This window comes from Canis lupus, unplaced genomic scaffold, assembly GCF_011100685.1.
Source record: "Canis lupus familiaris isolate Mischka breed German Shepherd unplaced genomic scaffold, alternate assembly UU_Cfam_GSD_1.0 chrUn_S1665H1859, whole genome shotgun sequence".
NCBI lineage: Eukaryota > Metazoa > Chordata > Mammalia > Carnivora > Canidae > Canis > Canis lupus.
In genome coordinates this window covers 1-8,297 of record NW_023330511.1, presented here as the reverse complement: position 1 = coordinate 8,297, position 8,297 = coordinate 1, and positions in this window count along the sequence as shown.

Genomic DNA, 8,297 nt, shown 5'->3' with positions numbered 1-8,297 from the left:
CTCGCGATGCCCACGGGGAACGGGGAGCTGGTGCTCCCCGACATCGGCCCACGGGGGAGCAAGAGAAACAAGAAGTGGAGGCGAAGCCACCCCCACCTGCATCTGTCCCGCCGCCTTCGGTGCTGCACTGGGTGCGGGAAAGGTGGGTCATCCTGCAGGCTCAGCGCGAGACCCAGCGCGGTCCGGTCTCGTCAGCTTTCGGTCTCTAATGACCTTACTTTCCCCTTTGATTTGCTCACTTCTTGGGGTCTGGCTGGACCCTGCAGGGTCTCTGATTCTGACCAAGGGAAGCCCCTTTAGAAAGATGTAAAATTGGGATGCCCAGGTGGCTCTGTGGTTGAGCAGATGCCTGCCTTTGGCTCAGGGAGTGACCCCGGGGTCCTGGGATCCAGTCCCGCGTCGGGCTCCCTGCATGGAGCCTGCTTCTCCCTCTGCCTGGGTCTCTACCTGCCATGACCCTGTTTCCAAACAAGTTCATCTCTGAGCTCTCAGGGGGTTGGAACTCCTGTATAAGGATTGTGGGGGTCGCCACTCAACCCCTAATAACCCCAATACGTTAAATCTTAAGCGATTCCATTACTGTGTTCGTTAAATTCTTTGGAAGATACTTTCCTTAAATAAATTGAATGCTTTTTTCTTTTCTTTTCTTTTTTTTTTTTTTTTTGCTTTTTTCTTCCAATGAAAATAAATTAACATTCTTCTAGTTAAAATGAATTTCCCGTATTTCTCAAGAGCAGGTTTCTGTTTGTGATCAAGAACTTTTTTTTCCCCAATTCATATTTAGAGGGTTTTTTAAATTATTATTTAATGTATTTTCTAAAGATTTGAAAAATGTAATGTTTGGATTTTTTTTTTTTACAGCAAGAAGAAAATACGCCTCTGACAGATTGCAACAGATTTCACCTTGAGGCCATGTAGGCTTTAGGGATATTGGGACTGAGGTATTGTTTCTGCACTTCGCTCAGAGGGAAACTTGGGAGAGAAATCAGATGTAACAAAAGCACATCAGCGGCATAGATTGGCTCATGCAACTGTTTCATTATTATGGATGATTTCTAGAAAAAAAGTGGATATTCACTTTATGGCTTCTTTCAGAAAACAAAGGTACTAAATGTGTGTATTTCTGATGGTTGAAATAAAGAAACAGAAGGGACATCCCCTGTGTCTCCAAAATCAACCACCAGCATTCGGACACAGCGTGACCCCTTCTTGCACCTGCAGGAAAGGAAGCAAGTTCAATTCTCATCCTCCCATGATCCGGTCACCAAGCCGCCGGGATTGGACGTCCCTCTCCGTTCATGCGTTGCGTGCAAGAGGTGTTTCTCTCTGCATTGACCGATTCCCTCTTTATGGTTTTAATGCTGTATGTAAGGAACTCTTCTTGTTGTAGGTCTCTGACCACATGTTATTTAAAAATCGTATTCATGAAGCCATTTTAATGACACGCATGACTATTCACCTACCGCTGAAGGAGAGGAGAAGGATGTACCACTGCAGGAAACCGAATTTGACTTCAGAAGGAAGCCCGAGAAGGGATCTCTCAAAGGTCCAATGTCCATCAAATTATCCGTAGCGATTCGCTCTAGATTGAAATATTTTACATGAGTTCTTTGCATGTTTACTTTTTGCCGATGTTCTGTCCTATGCTTCTTTCCTATAAATTGCACCGTGTGATACACAGTTGAAAAAGAACAAGAAACAAACCAGAAGGGGAGAGAGGACAGGCTCGGCGTTTCTGCAAACACCTGTTTCGTTGGTATGAAAGAGAGCGTCTTGGACGGCGCCAAACAAAAGATGCGCGAGAGGAGACACTGCCCTTCCGGCTGCCCAGGCTCTGGCTGCAAGAGGCACAGAAGCAAAGTGGCCCCTGGTGGTTCCCACAGATGCCTGCAGCACCTTCCATCTCTCCTGGTCCTCGGCGACATGGCCTTGATGCTCCTCAACCAAGAAGTGAGGGCTGTGCCTCCGGCAGCGGAGCTGGGACAGAGGGCTCGTGAGTCTCTGGAAAGAAATGTTATGAGATGCTGTCTGACTCCTGGGCCTATGACAGAGATGGTGATGCAGGGGGCACCTGGTCCCTGGGATCCTAGCACTTGGCCTGAAAGCCAGAGAAAAGATGTCCCAGTGTCCCGAGGCCCGCCCGTGTGACTATAGGCTTCTATAAAGGCAGGAAGGCCATTCTTGAGTCCCTCCAGCCCATGTGCCCCTGGAGGGGTCCGGGACCCCAACTTCTGGGCTTTCTTTGGGCCCGAGACCCTAGGCATTGTGGGTGTGAAGCAAGCCACCCTGCTGCAGCCCCCTGGCTTCCTGACGGAGTCTGTGAGCACGACTAGTGTTGCTGTTTCACTGTCCGGACTCTGGGGTGGTGCGTCACACAGAAATACAACCCGAGCACGTAAGTCAAGCTGGATTAAGAAAAAAGGAATTCATTGATTGATATCAGTCACTTATCCTGAAGCTTCCTTCCAGTGCACCCTCTCCACAGCCAAATGCCTCATCTTCCCTCCCAACTCGGGTCCTCTTGAGGGCTTTCTGTTTTATTGAGTCACTTCTGTACCTCAGATGTGAAGAACGGTTCTCCCTCTCTGCCCACCGCAGCATCCGGTTCATTACAAAGGACTTTCCATTTTGCATTCTGACTTTCCACCGGATTCTATTCTCTCCGTTTTGACACACCAGACAACAGACTCTTAACAACGTTCATCCCTGGATGCGTCTACTGTGCGACCCCTGCCTTGGCTTCCTGCCACGCTTGCCAGAGTCCACATCAGGATGAAGACCTCATCATCTTGCATTTCTGCGTACTCCTCAGTCGCCCTGCTCCATCCCTGAATGGGTACTGATGTCCTCCGCAGGACTCACATGCCCTAAATGGAATTGAGCCATCTGTTCAGCCTTGTCTCAGCTGACTCTTGGTGCTGGCTTTGCTCTCATGGGACAGTCCCGTGGCCCTTCTATTTCTTGAATGAGTTACACCGTTTCCTACCATGGGGTCTGCGTGCATGCTGCTCCCTCGGGAGCGCTCCCTCGCCCCTTCCCATAATGGGCTCTTTGACCTAGTTACCTAGAAGTAATCTTTCAAGTCTCAGCTTCTGCTATTTGCTTGGAGACTTCCCCACAACCATCTCACTGAGTTTAAAGGAGAACAAAGTAATATGTTATTCACCGAAGACAAAACTTACTGAATTTATGGTATATTGAATAGGGAGGACAATAGGAAAACTCTTCAACCGCAGAAAACCTTAACCGCAAACAATTCTGCACATGTGGAAAGAGTATTGGGGGGCACTAATTAGGGATGGGAAGATGGAATTCAACAAATGCTTAGAAAGGAAGTCATGAATTCAGAAGGGGCCTGTGAGCCATCTGAGCCCCGTGACACTGACTTCCACGTAGATCCCAGAGAGCAGGGAGCGGGCTGTGCTGGGCAGGTGCAGCCGGGAAGCTGGTGGGTCGCAGGCCGGAGCATCCCGTGCTGCAGCCGGGCCAGGTGCGGGCACCTGTGCAGCAGGCGGGGCAGGGACAGGTGCAGGTGGCGGCCACCTGGGAAGGGCCGGCTGGCGGGTGTGGGCCGCCGGGCCCGGATGGTGTGGGCCGCCGGGCCCGGAGGAGGACATGGCCCGGGATGCAGGTGGTGGACACGCAGGTTCCCAGGAGGCCGAGGACGGGAGTGAACCCGCAGTAAGCAGACTGGAGAGGGAATCGGGGAGACCCCGGGCGATGAGCTGCAGTCGACCTGGGACGGGCCGGCAGTCCGCGGGCATCAGCGTGGGCACCGTGTGCAGGCCAGGCTGCGTGGAGTCCCGACCTGAAGTCAGGACGGTCCTCGCTCGGCCCGGCAGGCCTTGGTGGCACAGCACATGCTTGCCGAGAGCTTTGCAAGCGTGAAGCAGGATCTGAAGCATTTTGGAAGGCTTTTCGCATTGATTCCTCCCACAGACGTAGGGAACAGGTGCTGTCCTTATTCTCAGTTTTCGTTTGTGGACATTAAGACTGAGAGCTTAAATAAAATGATTTTCCAAAAATGCAGTGTATTGGGCAAGGGCTATGTCTGCTTTCCCGATGACAGACATTTTCGTTGGGAGGGACCCCGGGGCCACTGCAATACAATTTAAAATGTGTCTAGATTGGGATTGTTAATGTTTCTAGGGCATTATTTCCCAACCATGACTAAGAGCCAGACACCATGTATCTAAGCGAGTATTTATCACATGTAATTTTGATCAAACATATTTTGATTGAAAAATCAAATCTTAAAAAAGAAATCAAATCTTACCACGAAAAGCATTTTATAAATCTATTACATAAAAAGAATCAGATGCATAAGTATGTTGGATATTAAGAACGTTTTTGGGTGCCTGAGTGACTCAGTCGCCTAAGCGTCTGCCTTTGGCTCAGATCACAATCTCAGGGTCCTGGGATCGAGCCCACACCTGCTCAGCGAGGAGCCCGCTTCTCCCTCTCCCTCTCTCCTTCCATCTACTTGTGCTCTGTCTCTCTCTCTGTCTCTCAAATAAATAAAACAAAAATCTCTCAATTTTTTTTAAATAAAAGGCAAAAGCAAGAACAAGCAAATGAAGGAGAAATATAAATATGTAATAATAGAGATTGATGGTTGGCAAAAGTAAGGCGAGATTGGCAATACCCGCTGCTGATGACAGTGGGAGTAAAGGCGCTCATCATATTCCTAGTGGGAGTTTAAATTGCTCCTGGGAAGAGACAGCACTTTTTTTAAATTAAGCTCTCTATTTTGAGAGCATTACAGAAGCACATACGGTTGTAAGAAACACTACGTGGAGGCTCCGTGTGCTCACTCCCCATCTCCCCGCCCGTGACCTCCTGCGGCTCTCCTGCACAACACCTCCACGAGGCCGTAGGTACTGACGCAGTCCAGAAGCAGGACATTATCACCACGCACCTGTCTTCCTCCCCTCCCTGCTCCTTGACCCCTTGGGGCCGCGGAATCCTGGCTCCTTTCCCATGGTCTCCTCACTCAGAGCCTTAATGGGATGGGAAGACCTGCGGCATTTGGGGGTTGGATTTTTCCCCTTTCCTTCCTTCCTTCCCTTCCCTTCTTCCTTCCTTCCTTCCCTTCTTCCTTCCTTCTTTCCTTCCTTCCTTTCTTCCTTCCTTCCTATTCCTTCCTTCCTTCCTTCCTTCCTTCCTCTTCCTTCCTTCCTTCCCTCCTTCCTCCCTTCCTTCCTTCCTTCCTTCCTTTCCTTCCTTCCTTCCTTCCTTCCCTCCCTCCTCCCTCCCTCCCTTCCTCCTTCCTTCCTTCCTTCCTTCCTTCCTTCCTTCCTTCCCTTCCTTCCCTCAGAGCAAGTCTCTAAAGGTCCATCCACGTCATGGCGTGCATTACTGGCTTAGTCCTACGTGCTGCTAAGCAGTGCCCCTCGGAGCTGATGTACGACCTTCTGTTTACCTGCTCATCATTGAAAGGCAGCTGGGCTGTTCCCAGTTAGGGCTGCTGTGAACAAAGCTGTCGTAAATACTTGCATAGAGTTCTGCTGGTCTATGTCTTGGTTTCTTGAGGAACAAGAGCCCTGGTTGGATGGACTGGGTCCTAGGGTAGGGGCATGCCTTGTGCTTTAAATTGCCTGGCTGTTTTGCAGAGCGGCTGTACCACTTCTGATAACAGCGTTTCTGGGATCCCATTTCTCTGCATACCCACCGGCATTTGGAACCATCACTATTTGTCACGTTAGCCATTCTCATTGGTGCACTGGGGTGGCTCCTGATTATTTTAATCTGCATTTCCCTGAAGGCTGATGGTGTCGAACATTTTTTTTCTTTTTTTTTTTTAAGATTTTATTTATTTATTCATAGAGATGCAGAGAGAGAGAGAGAGGCAGAGACACAGGCGAGGGAGAAGCAGGCCCCATGCAGAGAGCCCGATGCGGGACTCGATCCAGGGTCTCCAGATCACGCCCGGCTGCAGGCGCGCTAAACCGCTGCGCCACCAGGGCTGCCCAACATTTTTTCGTGTCATTTGCCTTCCATGTACCCTTTGGGTGAAATACCTCTTACCCATTTTCTACTTGGAATTTGTTTTACTGTTGAGCTTTGAGATTCTTCACATGCTTTAGATACTAATCCTTTGCCAGGTATATGGTTCACAAGGATTTCCTTTACTCTGTAGCTGTTTTTCTATCCTATCAACAGTCACTTGAAGCATAAAAGTGTTTACTTTTGATGAAGTGTAGTGAATTGATGTTGTCTCTTTGTCTCTTACAGGTCAAGACCTGAGCTGAGATCAAGAACCAGATGCTTACCCGCCTGAGCCACCCAGGTGCCCCATAGTCAATGTATTTTTGAACTGACCGTGAGACTTCCTCTTTGACTCATGGAATATTTAGATTCTGATCAGGACTCTATGGTCATTTTTTTTAATAATTTTTATTTATTTATGATAGTCACACAGAGAGAGAGAGAGAGAGGCAGAGACACAGACAGAGGGAGAAGCAGGCTCCATGCACGGGAGCCCGACGTGGGATTCGATCCCGGGTCTCCAGGATCGCGCCCTGGGCCAAAGGCAGGCGCTAAACCACTGCGCCACCCAGGGATCCCTAGGACACTATGGTCATTTTAATTGCTGTTCACCTATAGGATTTTTCTGTGATTTCTTTCAAGATTTTAAATCTTTCTTTCATTTTCAAAAAAAATTAATCATGATATCTTGGCACAGATTTACCCTGTTTGGCTGCCCACAGCTCTTGAATCTGTTAGTTTATGTGTCTTGTCAAAATTTGCCAAGATTTAACCATTGACTGTTTCCAGGCCCCTCTTCTATTTCCTCTCCTTCTGGAACCACAGTGACACAAATATTAGATATTTGGGTCGGTCTCCAAGCATCTACGTTCTGGAAAAATCCTCAAGGGTCACGTGGCGTGGCTCCAATCCCACTTCCATCCCCAGCACGCCAACTGACACACCAGGGGCATGAGGCCCCACTAGGCTTCGTGTTGCCCATTTACAATGCTCGGCTGTCCTTTCTCCTATGGACCCAGCCTGCATATTACATCACCACGTGCCCACCTCCGAAGATCCCTTTCCTCATTCGCTTTCTAAACTGAGCTTTCCAGAAAGTACACCGACACCTGGTTTGCTTCCTTCTGCCCAGGGTCTTCCTCTTCAGTGGGTTTTCATGCCTCCAATTCATTTTCTCAGTTTCGAGATGGTGACATATCCCATCTCGGGTGGTCAGAAAGACAGAGCCTTTCTGTCTTGTCTCTGCTCAATTTCTAGAAGATCTAATCTGGACCCGGAGTCTTTCTTCTGGATCCATGATCTCAGAGGATTAGTGGATGAAATTACCCAGCTGTGTAAAGTTTATTCTACTGGGGTACCCGTGAAGCTCAGAGTTATATTGTGTGACCTCCTGGCCACTGGTCTGTGACATCAGTGTCAAGTGAGGCAAGCAGAGTGAAACACATTTCTTCTCTCACACTCCTGTTTGTGATGCTCCTCCATTCACCCCCAGAGGGCCAGCGACCATCGCAACACCACATGTGTACCAGATTCCTAAACAAACCCTATTTGCAATCAGAAGTTAGAATTTTTTTCATAACTCTGGAACTAGAAATCCCACACACGGCGTACATATTTATTTCAGACAATAATGTTTGCTGCAATAAAATCTACTTATCAGTAAATAGAACTTCTCTCTTTTTCATTTCAAATCTTTAATCATTGTGAGTCAAACTGAATTATTCATAATTCTTAAAACAACATAATGTTTGGACATGTTTGCTATAATTTAAAGCAGCAATGTAGATGGAAAGAAACCTTCTCTTTTATTCTGCGTTTTATTTATTTATTTATTTATTTTTATTTTTTAAATTTTTTTTTTTTTATTTATGATAGTCACAGAGAGAGAGAGAGAGAGAGAGAGAGGCAGAGACACAGCAGAGGGAGAAGCAGGCTCCATGCACTGGGAGCCTGATGTGGGATTCGATCCCGGGTCTCCAGGATCGCGCCCTGGGCCAAAGGCAGGCGCCAAACCGCTGCGCCACCCAGGGATCCCTATTCTGCGTTTTAGCATATAAGTAAGCAATTAATCTCGGTTTGAGTTTATATGACTGTTTAGTAGTAATGCCTTCCTTTCCATTTATGCATTTAACTCAACATGCATTCCGTAATTTTTATTTCCTTTTTTTGTTGTTGTTAGAAATTTAGCCCTTGGGCAAAATAAAGGAAGTAATTACTTTTTGTCAAAAGGTTGCAAGACCGTAGCTCACGGATTATAAAGGAGACTTCATCAAGCCTGTATGTCTTCTATGCCTACTGTTATTTTACTT